This window comes from Gossypium hirsutum, chromosome D05, assembly GCF_007990345.1.
Source record: "Gossypium hirsutum isolate 1008001.06 chromosome D05, Gossypium_hirsutum_v2.1, whole genome shotgun sequence".
Taxonomy (NCBI): domain Eukaryota; kingdom Viridiplantae; phylum Streptophyta; class Magnoliopsida; order Malvales; family Malvaceae; genus Gossypium; species Gossypium hirsutum.
This window is the reverse complement of record NC_053441.1, coordinates 62,776,193-62,791,647: the sequence shown is the minus strand read 5'-3', so window position 1 is coordinate 62,791,647 and position 15,455 is coordinate 62,776,193.

Genomic DNA, 15,455 nt, shown 5'->3' with positions numbered 1-15,455 from the left:
AGAACAAACCATTTGTTGCTATTTATCAGCAGAAAACAGGACAAAGAACAAAGCAGCAAGATGTATGAAAAATTTACTTGCTCACAAATGTGCAGCAAGGAATAAAAAACTGATTTTCATTACATGTCTTTTATAGACAATCATTTTACCAAACACAAGTAACACCACTAATCAACCTAGTAAGTTGTGAAACATTGCTTGTACACTAGAACAAGCCAACTAAACACATCAAGCTTGTTCATTTTCAACCAGACAAAATTACATTGCAAATAAAACTAAAAACTTGTTAATGCAGCATGCATAAGAGCTGCAACATGCAAATAGACTGCATGCACTTCAACAAAAACATAACTGCAGCATGGTTGGCTTACAAGTAGAAGCATGCTTGTCTTGAGATTCAAATATATATAATATTAACTTACAAGAATCTTTGTTAATATTTAGGTTTCAGCAATGAAATTCTTTCTTGTATTCCTTCAGATCGTCCACAAAACCCATTTTTTCTAGCCTCTCTTCTTCGGAATTGTAGGAAAATGAATATTTTGTCTATTTTAGTGACTCGATTTCCAACTTTGATTTCTGCTCTCTCGCCAATAATTCCCTTTCTACCATGGCAAAATCGTTGGAAAGAAAAGTGGATTTTACAAGAGAAATCATTTTGGGAATGCTCCAAGTGCAGATATTCTCAATTTCATTGTCACCCAAATCTGTTGAATTAACAATCTATTCCATATCTATATTTCTCAATAGATTTATTTAAGATTCTCCTTTTATTTCATTGATTCAACAGTAATATTGCATGTAAAATTATTGTTGACCACTTTTATTGTCGATTCCACATTTTCTTGAATTGACATAACTTATCGAGATCTCTTACTTTCACTGTACTTGAATCTCTTCTGGATTTTTACTTATTAGCTATGTCTTGGGTCTCTTCTGGACCATATAGATTTATTATTTTCTTTTATAAGAATTTTCATAATTGGAACTTGTAATGATTTATCCTTGTTGAACTTGTGGTTCAAATTACTCTCCCCTAACTCATTACAAGTTATTATTTCTCTCCTCTCTAATGTCGAGAAAACTATTGAATCAAAATAGTAATCACAAATCATGTCATAATTGAATCTCTAATATATTTAAAACATATAATAATACAAGGAGACTCGTAATTAATATATACTCCCAACTTTCTTTGAGTATTCACTCATCTTTGTTGTGGTGGAGAAATTGAAACATTTACGTACATAAAAAAATTCAAAGATAAGAAATATTTAGCTCTTAATTAAAAATCAATTGTAATGGGGAGTATTTAGAACTTATTGGTTTGATGCATATAACACGTAAATCAAAATAATCTCATGTTGAAATAGGAAGTTTAGTTCTCATAAGTAATGGTTTAGATATTAATTAGAGGCATTCAATCAATAGTTTCTCTAAACTGTTATGCATATAGATAACAAGCTTTTACGAATTTTTTTCAAACTCAATCGATAAAAGATTGAGATTTATATAAACTCATCAGCTTTAGCAATATGAATTGTTCTAATTGCATAATCTGAAATTAATTATTCAAATAAGCAATCTTGCAAATGACAAGTTGCAAGTTGATAACACATATGTGATTATTTTGTAGATGCATCTACCAAAATCATATAATATCAAAATCATCCACATGGTGGATGAAGCAACTCATATTCATTTTAGAAATGTAAGACATTAAATCTCAACTTTAGCTACTGAGTTTCTCATAATCAATTTTCATTGAGAACAAGCAACAAATGAGAATTCTTTAAATTAAATAATCTTATGGTTCTTTAATAAATGTCCTTATGAATTCTCAATTAATTTTCGCATCATATATGATCCATAATGATCTAACTGGTCAGACCAAGTAGTAAATGCACTTGTATCAGTAAAGTTCTGGTTTATTTTAACATACATTTCAATTGTACTAATAATGTCAATATAAATTGTGACAAATTGATAATCTTACTGTCATTCTTTTTACTTTGTATCTACATATAAGTACTATTGTGACATTTACTACTGGAAATATCTAAATCAATGTGAAGTTTATAATGCCACTAAGTCAACAAAATAAATATAATTTTCAAACAAGTATATGCAATATTCACTTCATGGAATATGGCAAAATCTTCAAATATTCAAAAAAAATGATTATAAAATTTATTATATTTATTGCAAACATTCACTTCAAGGAATGTGCAAAAAGTAATTTAGACAATAATGAAAGTATATATCGTATTTCTTACTAATAAGATTATATAGATATCATCTACTTCAAGGAATGATAAATTAATATAAATCATTGAATATTTTGTACTAAGAATAAACATTTGGCAATATTTTGAATCATCCATCTTCTTCTTATCTATTTGTCAATAATGACAATAAGTTAAATTTTCATAATTGTTATGAATTGCTACATTCACCCTTGGGAATGGAACAAAACTGGTGGAACAAACTCGTTATAAAATATCCTTCCTCAAAGAATATTAACAGGAGCAAAATATTTGGGCATACACCACACATGTGACCAATAATCTTTCATATCGCATTGGTAACACAAGTTATATTTACTCTTTGAAGAGTTATATTAAGAACTCTCATTATTCTCTTATTTATTAATATGTTCTCACTTTTAGTGGTCCATGATTATATATTTTATTTTCTTTATATTTGCACTCACTTCGGAGAATGCAACAAATCTAGTAGGATAGACTTCTAGACGTCTCTATTGATTCTTTATTCCATAATCACCATCACAAACATATGTGGGTTTCAAATCAGAATCTATCTATTCTTGTTGTCATGATTAGTCTCCAATTATAATAAACATGACATAATAAATAAATCATAGTAAAATATACCTGAAGATCTTTAACATCATTGTCATCACCCACATAAAGAGTATATAAATTTCTTTGCATAATGATTACCCATTATACGAAGGCCTTAATTGAATATTGAAATTGCAATAGCTCTAGAAGGCAATCGACAACAACTTGAGCAGTAAATTTGGAGTGACTGTATTATAAAATAAGAGAAAATCATGCTGGTAACGTGTTATAAAATAAAAAAGACAAAAAGTAAAGAACAAAGAGAAAGAGAGAGCAAAGAAAGAGCGTATTCTATTGATCAACCGCAAATTATTTATAATGCTTCTCCAAAGTCTATTATGGACATAAGAAGTATAAATGAAATAGAGCGCTAATTCTAATGACTATTAAAATTTAAAATATATCAAAACTTATCTAGATCTTGATGGACATCCATTTAATAATAAAAATATCCATAACAGTTTTTTCTTTTTTTTAACCTATTTTGTTTCTTGACATAATTTTTCGTCATAAGAAAAGAAAATTTTAGAATAATTTTTATTTCTACAATTTGGATTTTGAAAAATAATTCAAATGAATTGAAAATTTGAATAGAGTCCAAAATAGAAAATTGTGAAATATTTTGTATTTTCTTGGCTAAAAGATTATATTAGATTCAATTTCACAAGCCTTTGTAATATCAATTTTGGATGTTCTTCAAAGGCATGGAACCCGACTTAAAGATATTAGTAATTTGGTTTCTAGAAGTACAAAAAAAGCATGTGATGATCTAAACATTTTTTTTGGTTATGTTCTATTTTTAAATAATTATTGGATTCTATTGAATTATAATTTTATATATTTCCCATACATATTAGTTCTTCACCAAAAATATTTGCGATTTTTTTTAATTTAGAATTTTCCATTTTTTTAATACTTTAAAATTTTATATAGAATCAATGTCAAATTGACAAAAAATATAAAATATGAGGACTAAAATTGTTATTATACCTACTAAAAAAGTGTCACTTAACAGTCAAGTGAGCAATAAAAACAATCTTGAAAATGGTAGTGACCAAATTATAACTTTTTTTTAGTTAGATGACCAAACGAAAATTTTCTCATAATTTAGTGACTAATGGTGTAGTTTACCCGAAAACAATCGACTTATAATTTTAACCAATGAGGAGACTTTGATATTATTGGGAGAGGTTGAATTTTTTAAGTATTTTGTATTAATATAGTTTAAGTTATATAATGTGTAATTGACATACGTGGATCTTTAGTTCCACAATGTGTTGTTGTTATGTGTAGGTTTTAGTTTAGTGGATCGATTTGATCAGTTCAAATTATTTCAACATTTAATGTGCTTTATATTAATTTAATTCTACTTTATAATTTATTCAAGCATGTATTTGTTATTATACTATAATCACTATGTATTGTAATTGTAAACTAAAACAAATTTTATAATTCATATTGTTTTTTAATATTAGTTTTACATCCTCACTCATCAAGAATTAGTCACTAAATTTGGGTTATAATTATTTGATTATTGAGATTCTGGATGAATTTTTTTTAGGTAATCTTCCTTTAGCTCTTAAATTTGTATTTTTTGTTAAATCACCCCAAAATGGATAAAAGAAATTAACATATGTTAACTTTGTTGATGATGCATACATGTAGATTGCCATGTGGATGCTACCTCAACAAATAATTTTTTAAAAAATTTAATCATAAAAAGTTAACAATCCAAAACCAAATTGATCAAAACCTGGAATGATTCTAACAAAAAGAAATTTGAAATTAAAATAGATTGATCAAAAAACCCAAAACCTCAAACTTAAATAAATTGAATTTAAAACTATTCAATTCGAATCCAAAATTACTTAAACTAAAATGTCCTAAAAATGTTAAAACTCGAATTGATTGATCCAAATCACCCATCCGCTCAATTATAGGTAATAATTGAAGATCGTTTAACTACTATTCGTTTTACCATTTTTGTTAAGTTAAAAGATATATATATAGACAGAGGTAGAAGTTAGAAAATATTTTTAGAGGCCGAAATTAAATTATAACTTTTTACGATAGTAAAAGTACAATTTTATAATTTTAATAGCCTATATCTTTATAATTTTTAAAGAATTATAAACCCTATATTCGCCCTGGATTTGCCCCTATATATATTAATAGGATCCAACATCATATGTATAAAATAAAGATTATTATTTAGTATATTAATATTGAAAATATTTAACTACAAATGAAGTTTATAGCAACCCATTTGATACTCTTTTTTGTTTGTTTTAAATAACTTTATAGAAATCGAGTCTCGTTATTATATAACGTAAGTTTGTTTCAATTTCGAAAGTTATATCATTTTATTTATTTCTAAGAGATTACCTAATTAGAAAAATAGTGAATTTTATTTGTTTCTAAAATCGTTATTACCTATTTATTTCTAATATTTTTAATATTAAATTTTTATTGTACTTAAATAAGTGTGACAAAATATAATATAATTTAATTTAAATGTTTTAATAGTAAATTCCACATGTTGAATCACATTGGTCACTAGATAGACTATTGTGGCCATTAAATGGCGTACCATAAAAAATAAAAAGAAAAGAACAAACAACTCAAAAACCGATATATATATATATATATATTATTTTAGGGTTGTATTCTTTTGACTAAAACTATTGCCATGATTCTATCATGTTATTGATAAATATAATATTTTTAGGAAATTTTAAATTTCATAAATATAATATATATAACTCTTCAAGGATAATTTAATTGTCAATTTCCGATAAATTTTTGCAATCAATAACTTGTTTTCACTAAATTTAGGAGAATAAAGGGGCAATTTACTAATAAAAGCTTTTTTTTCAAAAATTATCGAAATGGGCCCATTTTTTTAATTATTTACCGGAATGGTCCTTTTCCGGGAAATCGCGTCCACGTCAGCGCGATGTCAGGGTACGCGTCAGGAAATTGCGTCCACGTCAGCATCTCGAACTGACGTGGACGCAATTTCGGCCCGCGCGTGAACAGTACCCAATGGTCAAAAAAATAAAATACCGGGCCCATTTCGATAAATTTTAAAAATATAGGGCTTTTTTGGTATTTTGAAAAAATAATACAAGTACAAAAAAGATTCAAAATTGTTACCAACAAGATTTGAATCAAGGTACTAAGGGAAAAGAGCAAGCATCTTAACCAACTAAGCCAAACTAATTATATTACTTACGTTCTAACGATTTATCGGACCTATTCCATTCACGTGTCAAATCAGAAAAAATAATACAACAATTCTATAAAAAACAATCCGGTGTTTACTTCAAATAAATAAGGAAAATAATGATTTGAATGTTTCAAAATGCAATTTTAAACCGAAAAAATTGAAATTTAAGGGAAAAAAAGGATATTTTTCGACGAAAACTGTGGCAAACCGCCTTTGGCTATTTGTCGCGCGTAGATCTCGAAAAGTTATTCGAAATAAAAAAAATCGTCTCAATGGGACAACCAAGCGAAAAGTTATGGCCTTTCAAAGTTTTCCAAGCTAAAAAACATAAACTGTTCATCCACATCAGCAAATCGCGTCCTTGTAGGCGCGATTTGTGTCCACGTAAGCAAAGCGCGCTGACATGGACGCGATGTTCTGACACGTCCCCTAACATCGCACTGACGTAGATGCGATTTCGGGAAAAATGGCCCATTCCGATAAATAATAAAATACCGGGCCCATTTCGATAAATTTTAAAAAAATAGGGCTTTTTTTATAATTTGCCTAGAAGAAGGTATATTGACAATTTTCATTCTATTATTATTTAATTGGAGGAGACTTTTTATTCTTTAATATTTATGATTTTATTTTTTTAAAATAAAATATCAATTTGTAATTTTTTTTATCTCAAAAGCCAGCCTCTTTATTGATGAATAGAACCAAGCAAAGAGACAGTTAAATAAACCAACGGTCAAAAAGAAAAACACGAAAAAAGAAATCCGCAACCATGAGATTTCGACCGACAGTTACTCAAACAAAACATTAACAATACTAAATAAAGAGCAACCAAAACAAGAATGGAGTCTTCAAATAGCAAATCCTCGTTATCCTTCAAAAAGAAGCAACAATTCTATGGAGGATCATGAAAGCGATAGTCTTCTATAGCTGTTGTTTCCACCAGCGCCGGAGCTTCTTCGACCCACAAATGTGTGCCTAAAAATAACATACAGGAAATTCTATCATATGTATATGCATGTGGAAACCACAAATTTAGAATTCAAATGTGTGTCTAAAAATAACATACAATAGATAATGAAACTTGTGGTTTGAAATTAATTAATAATAACACAAGAAATATATATGTTACTAGAATAAGAAAATTAGATAAAATTGTTTATCATGATATTGTCATCAAGTTGAGTCCTTGTCAAGTTAACTTGTGACACAAATTTATATATACTATTATTTAAATTCTTGACTAAGTTGGTGTCACTAGTCAACCAGGCACCAACTTGGTTAGAAAATCATGAGAATGCCCTTTTGTAATTATAAAAAGTAATATTATTCGAGGATATTTTAGTCTTTTAACTTTGAAAAACCAATAAAAATAAGCATATGGTAGGATTCGAACCCAGATCAATTGCATTTAAAAACTAATACTATTCGAGGGTGTTTTAATCTTTTATGGTTGTATAAATTTGTAATTTATTAAATATTTTAAATAAATCTATTAACTGTTATCTATTTATAACTTAAAAATATCTGTATTAAATATATAAAATATCTATATAGTTGTATAAATTTATAATTTATATTAAATATATAAAATAATTTACTCCTTAAAATTTATAAATAATTAAATTAAAATAAAATATTTTTAAAAATTATTTTATTTATATTTGGGCTGGGTTGGACCGGATCGACTCAAGGACAAGAAGGGACAAGCTAGGCCAACTTGGTCGATGGATCACCCTACCCATAAATAGTTGTACTTGGTGAGGATAAAAGTGAAAAAGAATAATAATTGAATTTGAATAAAAGAGAAGTGATATTTAAAATATACCTTCACATAGGTGAAAGAAATCACCCAGCTTAAAAGTAAAAATGTTAAATGATCTTATTATTTATCAATGCTACCAAATGCTTTATTATTTGAAACTCGTGTCATGGTTACGCCACAAATCAACTATCACAATTAAAAAAAAAGTGCTTTATTATTTTAAGAATTATCCCATCTCAATTGAAAACGCAAATAACTTCTTAGGAAGAATCAAGCTCTAGTTTCATGTTGCTCTTCTATTGCTTTTTCTTTTGACATTTTTTTGTCTGATTTATCATTAATATTTTTCAACATCTTTTTCTTGGTTTGAGAGAATAGATTTCAAATTTCTTTTTTTTTTTGTGCATCTGATAGAGACTCCCCTTCACCTATGGAATTTTTTTCTTCTTGATTACGATTCTCGAGTCCAATAATTTTTTTTTCATTTGGTGCTAAAAGGGAGTCCATTTCTAGTTTCAAGCAAACCAAAGTGGACTTTATTTTTCAAAATCTTACTTCTAAAGTAAATTATTTTCTCATGTATTAAAAATTAAAAAATTCAAATTTTATCTTTAAAAAACTATTCAAATAAAATAAATAATACCATATTAATGTGATTAAAAGACTTTATTACTCAAAAAAGCTGAATTTTTTTATATTTACCAGAATAGGATAATATTTGGAATAATTATAGGAATAGGCCGATTTAGGGAAAACGCTTCCAACTACTTTCAATTGGAAGCGTTTTCAGGTGAAATGTAGAAAAAGGCTTCCAGTTGGAAGCGCTTTTCGTGTGGTACCAGTAAAACGCTTCCAGCTCCCCCCATATTATATTAAGGTTTAAGGTTTTTAGGGTTTGAAAAAGCCTCCAATTGGAAATGTTTCCCCCATGTTATATTAGGGTTCAAGGTTTTAGGGTTTTTAGTGTTTTAAAGTTTTGGGATTAGGGTTTTAAAATAAGTTTGTGTTTAAGGTTAGTTTAAGGTTTTAGGTTTTAAATTGATAAAATATTTAAAACAATAATTGTAATTATTGAATTCGATACTTAAAATATTCGTATTTACACCAATCATAAATTCAAATTTTATTTTGCAAATTGATTTAAAATCGAAACTCGGAGTACTCAGTTCGGATGCAAACTAGTTTTAATTTTTTTTGCGTTTTTTTAATCTTAGTTTGATCCGATATTTTAGTAAAATACCTATCCAGTGCATTACTTTTACTGGATAGGTTCAGAAAATATATCCTGAGATACCTGAAATATTATGTGAAATCCTCAGTTAGTGACGGTTGAAATTTGTGGAGACAAAATGCTCCAAGCAAGATGCACTGTCAGCAAAAATACTGAAAGCGTGTCCCGTTGGAAGCATTTTTGCTGAGTTGGCACTGAAAGCGCTTCCAACTAGACGCACTTTCAGTACTTCTACTAATAGTGCGTCCTGCTTGGAGCGTTTCGTCTCTACAAATTTCAATCCTCCACTATCCAGGGATTCTTTTTAAAATCAAATAGGAGGTCATGTCATAGGGCCATAAATGTAACATATTTCAACCTCCGGCAGCATAAGCCATTTACAAGGAAATAAAATTTTTAAAAGTTCAGAAGAATAGAAGTTCGCATGGAAGGCATAAGTTGGAGCAACGATACTATTTGTATAAAAAGTAAGCATAAGCATTGATTTTTGTTGTTAATATTTGAAGCTCTTTTTTTGCATAATGTTTTTGTTTTGAACTTCCCTCGACAGATAATTTGGTTCAAAATGAGTGGGTGGATTAATGTTATTATTTATTACGATGGTGAGGTTCATGACATTGAGAATGACATTGTTTTTTATCGAAGAACATTGTGCGATTTTCATTTAACCATAACATACAATTGCTAAAACTTCAGACAAAAATTAGGTGAGAAATCACTGGATCCAACTAGATGAGAGTATCATTTATTAAGTATCGATTTTGTGCTTTGGTCTACCCCGTGAGATATGACACTTTCGATAACAAAGTTGTTAAGGGCTTAGAGGCGATAGTGCAAACACATATCGATAGTAGATCACCGTTTCTTGAGTTTTAAGTGGAATTTTTAAGCCTAGATTAAGGCCTTCAACGTTGACATATGTTCCTTTCCGAGGGGCTAGAATGGTTGAAAATGTCAATAGTCCAATGGCATAGTTGTGTGGTGGGTTCACCTATGGATTCTTTTTCTTATTGATTCTGATTCTCTAATCCAATACTTTTTTTTCATTTGGTATTGTAAGGGAGTCCATTTCTAGTTTTGAAGCAAACTAAAGTGGACTTTATTTTTCAAAGTCTTACTTTTAAAGTAAATTATTTTCTCATTTATTAAAAATTAAAAAAATTCAAATTTTATCTTTAAAAGACTATTCAAAATAAAATAAATAATACCATATTCATGTGATTAAAATACTTTATTACTCAAAAATGCCAATTTTTTTTATATTTACCAGAGTAGGATGATTTTTGGAATAATTATGGGAATAGGCCGATTTGGGGAAAACACTTCCAGTTGGAGACATTTTTAGGTGAAATGCAGAAAAAGGCTTCCAGTTGGAAGTGCTTTCCGCATGGCATGTTGGAAGCGTTTTTCTACATTTCACCTTAAAAGCTTCCAATTGGAAGCGTTTGCCCCCATGTTATATTAGCGTTCAAGGTTTTTTAGGTTTTATTTATGGGGTTTTAGGGTTTTTTTAGTATTTAAGGTTTTGGGATGAGGGTTTTAAAGTAGGATTACATTTAGGGTTAGTTTTGGGTTTTGGGTTTTAAATTGATAAAATATTTAAATAACAATTGTAATGATTGAATTTGATACTTAAATATTCGTATTTACACCAACGTATATTTGAATTTCATATTGCAAATCTATTTAAAATCAAAAATTAGAGTACTCAGTTCGAGTGCAAAACTAGTTTTAAAAGTTTTTGTGTTTTTTTAATATTAGTTTGATCCGATATTTCAGTAAAATACCTATCCAGTGCATTATTTTTGACAAGATAGGTTCAGAAAATATATCCCGGGATATTTGAAATATAATGTGAAATTCCTCGGTTAGTGAGGGTTTAAATTTGTAGAGACAAAATGCTCCGAGCAAGATGCATTATCAACAAAAGTACTGAAAGCATGCTTTCAGTACTTCTACTAATAGTGCCCGTCCTACTTGTATCGTTTTGTCTCTAAAAATTTCAACCTTCTACTATCTAGGGATTTTTTTAAAAAATCAAATAGGAGGTCATGTCATGGGCTATAAATGTAACATATTTCAACCTCCAGTGGCATAAGCCATTTACAAGGAAATAAAATTTTTAAAAGTTCAGAAGAATAAAAGTTCGCAGGGAAGGCATAAGAGCAAAGATACTATTTGTATAAAAAGTAAGCATAAGCATTGTTTTTTATTGTTAATATTTAAAGCTTTTTTTTTACATAATGTTTTTATTTCAAACTTTTCTCGACAGATAATTTGGTTCAAAATGAGTGGACGGATTAATGTTATTATTTATTACGACGGTGAGATTCGTGACACCGAGAATGGCGTGGTTTTTTATCAGAGAACAAAACGCGGCTGTCATTTAATTAGAACATACAATTGCCAGAACTCTGGACAAGAATTAAGCAAAATATCGTTAGATCCAACCAGATGAGAATGTCACCTATTAAGTATCGATTTTGTGCTTCGGTCGCCCCCGTGAGATATGACGCTTTTGATATCAAAAGTGCTAAGGGCTGAGAGGTGATGGTGCAGACGCATGTCGACAGTGGATCACTGTTTCTCGAGTTATATGTGGAAGTTTCAAGCCCAGATGAAGGCCTTCGGATGTTGACATCTATTCCTTTTTGAGAGGCCAGAACGGTTGAAAATGTTGATAGTCCAACGACACAGTTGTGTGGTAGGTTCACCACTTTATTAGAAAGTTCCCATTATGATATCACAAAATCATCAATGGGAAGACACTCATCTGTTTTGACCTTAGAGTTCAACCATGGGAGGCAGAACACCAAACAGTCGAGTTTTGGTGGTAGAACGGAATACACGACCCCTGCACGACACTCAATTAGTGGGTTAGACATGAACTTCGTTCAGTCAATGTTCAAAGTTGAGAATATTTACTAGGGAATGACATCAACTTCCACCGGTTGGTAATCAACAAGTGATGTAACTCCCCAGAATTTTTATTTTTTCTTGCAAAAGTGTGATACAACTATGTATCTACTCTAGTGGTTAAGTGTTTTGGGTGTGCGAGAGGTCCCAAGTTCAAGCCAGGACTTGGGCAAATTTTGGTATTTTTATGAATAAGCCCTATCTTTGGTCAGTGGGCTTTTAAGTAAAAGTTGAAATATAATTAACAGAATGGGCATGCTAGTTTGGTGGATAAGTGAGTGTTGGTGTGAAGGAGGTCCTGTGTTTAATTCTTTGTGATGGCGTGGAGACAGTATTTTTGCTCCAATTTCAGCTAAGGGTTGTGTTGGGGAAAAATTCTGAGTAGTTGTGTTTTAGTGGGTTAATAAGGAGTGATTTTAGGAGATAATGAGGGAGAGGTTATTAGAAAATAATCTGATTATCTTTTTGTTGCAGAAAAAAAGTAGTAGAGTTTCGGTTTTTTCTCCAATTACCTAAACTTTTTTTGACGTTTTCTTCTTTTTTTCCCTCCTCTGCTGATTCTTTCCCCTAGTTGCTGCCAAAATTTCCATTATTTTTTCCCTTTCCCTTTCCGTTTCTTTCTTTATTTTCTAATTGATTGGGTTGTTCATCGTTGGTTGTGTGTGTTCGGTAAGTAACAGTTTTGTCTATTGTTAATTGTTCTTGGTTAATCTCTGAAAGGAGGATTCCTTTTCGGTGTTTAGGAGTTAATCAAGGGGTTGATGGTTTTGAATCGACGTTGTGATTGAGTGAATTCATGGCTACTCAAGCGAGGTAAGGGTTTTGTTAGATTTTTAGTCGAGTTCCTTCCAAAATTGGTTGATTAAAAACAAATTAAGTGATTAATCTGGAGATTTGTTGGTCAATTTTTAGGTTCTGGAGGCTTAGAAGTGCTTACGCGTCAGAAATGATATTAGGTGTGTACCCGAAACACAGAAAATGAGATTCGACAAAAAGCCAAAATTGCTTGCTGTCGAGAAATAAGAGAAATAAGAGAAAATGATGCGAAAAATTGTAAAGAAAGGAAATAAGGGTGTTATAATCTTTGAAAATCAACATTCTGCACTAAAATAGTTTTGGACAACAGTAGTAGTCTAACTTTGAAAAATCATATAAAATAGTGAAAATTGAGTTAGAGGTTGAATAAAATATGAAATTAAATTTTGTTGAGTCTAGTTTTGCATGGAAGAAACAGTGTAAGCAATGAAATTGTAAGTTATGAGATATAATGAATTCTGTGAGACAAGGTCAGAATGGTTTTGGGTTCCCCTGTTCTGAATTTGGAAAATCATCAAAAATTGTAAAAATAATAATTAGGGGCTTAAATTTATACTTTTAAATCCTTAATGAGTCTATTTTCAAGAGAAACAAACGGAAACATCATCCAAATTTCATACTAAGAGATAAATAATTTTTAATAAGGAAAGGTTGAAGCTATCAAATAGGAAAATAGGGATAACTTTGAAGACTTTACTTTAGTTATTTGATAAGCTATAAATTCTAAAAGATTTATGGTAGAAAGGTATTTGATATCTATACTGAGCATGTTAATATCTGAACCGAATATATGTACTGAAATTGCATAATAGCATATTATCCATTGTATGTTGCATTGCATTGTGCTAGGGGTTTTTATTTAGAGGAAGTGTACTGAAAGACTTTAAGCCTAATTTACTGGCAGCTCAGCTGCAAACTACTGTTTTGTGCCGCATTCGGTACTACTTGGAGTGTAGGGATGGGTGGGTTGATTATATCCCCACATGGAGTGTAGGGTTGGATAGAGATGGTGTGTAGAGGCTAGATGGGTAGGATTTTGCTACTGCATAACTGTTACTGCTACTGATACTGTGATGGGCTAAAGCCCTACTGCATTTTTGACACTGTACTGAGATGGGCTAAGGCCCAAACTACCACTGATATTGAAAAGGGTTTAGGCCCAAGACTGTTCAACTGTGTACTGTGAATACTGATTGTTTGTTTGTTTTTGCGGGATTACATGCTGAGTTTACGTAAACTTACCTTTTTTTGTTTAATGTGTACAGGTAATCCCCGGACTTAGACGGATCAGTGCAACGGAGGACTCAGCGGTGACCACAGTAATTTTTGGACTTCATGGTTTTCAATTTATGTTTTATGATTTAATTATTATTGATTATTTGGATTGTAATTTAAGGACCCTCTGGAACTTTGGTTTTAAATTTTTGGTTTTTATTTATTTATTTTACTTTATGGATTTATACTTGCTGGTTGTAGGAAATTCGGTTTTTAAAATGTTAAAATAGTTTCTAAACGCATGATCACTTATACTGTTTTATTAAAGCTTCCGCAACGAAAGATGTTTCAAAACAAATATTTTAAATGAATAAAGACGGCTTCCTAAGTTCTAACAAAGGTTTACTAAAGATAATAACATGGAATGTTTTCAACGTAACAACAAGGTTTCAAAAATACTATCGTGTGACATTGCTAGATACGGCCATAACGTCTAGGTTGGGTTTGGGGTGTTTCAAGTGATTCTAGACACTTCGACAACTATACGAGAATATATGATGTACTCCCTACGACTCCCTCTCCACGACGTCCACCGGTAATGGGACATTCAACACGATAGATTTTAGTGGGTCAGAGAATGAAGATGGCAATGGATTCGATGTCAATCCAGTCTGGGAGCTCGATGCCAACGATTTAGAAATATTTTTAGAGGCCGAAATTAAATTGTAACTTTTTACGATAGTAAAAGTACAATTTCATAATTTTAATAGTTTATATCTTTATAATTTTTAAAGAATCACCTTTACTAATTTTACCTAAATTTAAAATTTTAATAAACTTAAAAGACCTAAATAGAAAATTTTCCATTTTTGAAAAGCGGTCCTACTAAACCCTAGATTCGCCCCTATATATATTAATATGATCCAACATCATATGTATAAAATAAAGATTATTATTTAGCATATTAATATTGAAAATATTTAACTACAAATGAAGTTAGGAAACTATAATTTGTCTTATTTTTAAATATTAATTAAAAATTAATATCAATTCGTGGAATTTAAAACCTCTACGGTAATATACCACTTGATTACCTATAAAACAAATGAATGCACCGTTGAAATTGCTTTAAGGAAGACCTAAGAAATATTAAAATCTACAAAAATAAAATAAAATATATTGTTAATAAACCCTAATATGCTTTATTAGTATTCATTTTCAACATTTAGTTTTGATATTTAATTTCCTCCTCTTATATTTTACACTTCTTTTCCCCATGTTTTAAATGTTTATAACATAAAATAAACATCTTTATTTTTATAAAAAAATTTATTTTAATTTTTTATTTAATTTTCATTATTTTAAACTTATGTTGTTTGTCAAATCTTTTTAAATAATGTATACGAAACGCAGTGTAATTTT